The 634-nt window shown below is 43.8% G+C and overlaps 1 non-coding gene across 1 annotated transcript in view; it reads right to left on the reverse strand.

Annotated features, from left to right (window-relative positions):
• The window catches only part of LOC116087838, a 108-nt gene extending 27 nt beyond the window's left edge, over positions 1 to 81 (reverse strand). The window contains exon 1 of the small nuclear RNA XR_004117639.1: positions 1 to 81. This exon is cut by the window's left edge and continues 27 nt beyond it. This is a non-coding gene — a small nuclear RNA (U6 spliceosomal RNA).
• Between the last annotated feature and the right edge of the window lie 553 nt (positions 82 to 634).

The raw sequence follows: 634 nt of genomic DNA on the forward strand, positions 1-634 counted from the left end.
GCGTGTCATCCTTGCGCAGGGGCCATGCTAATCTTCTCTGTATTGTTCAAATTTTAGTATATGTGCTGCCGAAGCGAGCACGAAAAGACCAATTTTAAATCTGGATCTTTTGGGCTGGGCGGTGGTGGCGCACGCCTTTAATCCCAGCACTTGGGAGGCAGAGGCAGGTGGATTTCTGAGTTAGAGGCTAGCCTGGTCTACAGAGTGAGTTCCAGGATAGCCAGGGCTACACAGAGAAACCCTGTCTCAAAAAAACAAAAACAAAAACAAAAACAAAACAAAAAAAACAAAAAGAAACAAAAAAACAAAAAAACAAACCAAATAAATCTGGATCTTTTGAAGTGGAAAGATCCACTCTTGATTCAAATCCTTTAAGGTGGGAAGGTCCACCTTAATCTGGGCTGTATCTTCTGGCAGCCTACATAAAGAACATGGAAGAAGGAAGCCTGATCTCTTTACCGGCTTGCTCCTTCTTTCGCCAGCAAGTCCATTCTTTCACTGGCTTTTGAATGTGCTTCTTCAGACTTCTGCTGTGTAATGAAGGTGAGCTGAGACATCAGCCTTGCAGACTGAACAACTACTGAATTCTGGGAACTTCTGCTGCTAGACAGTCATTGTTTGGATCGTTGGACCA

Source organism: Mastomys coucha, unplaced genomic scaffold (assembly GCF_008632895.1).
Source record: "Mastomys coucha isolate ucsf_1 unplaced genomic scaffold, UCSF_Mcou_1 pScaffold13, whole genome shotgun sequence".
In the NCBI taxonomy this organism is placed as follows: domain Eukaryota; kingdom Metazoa; phylum Chordata; class Mammalia; order Rodentia; family Muridae; genus Mastomys; species Mastomys coucha.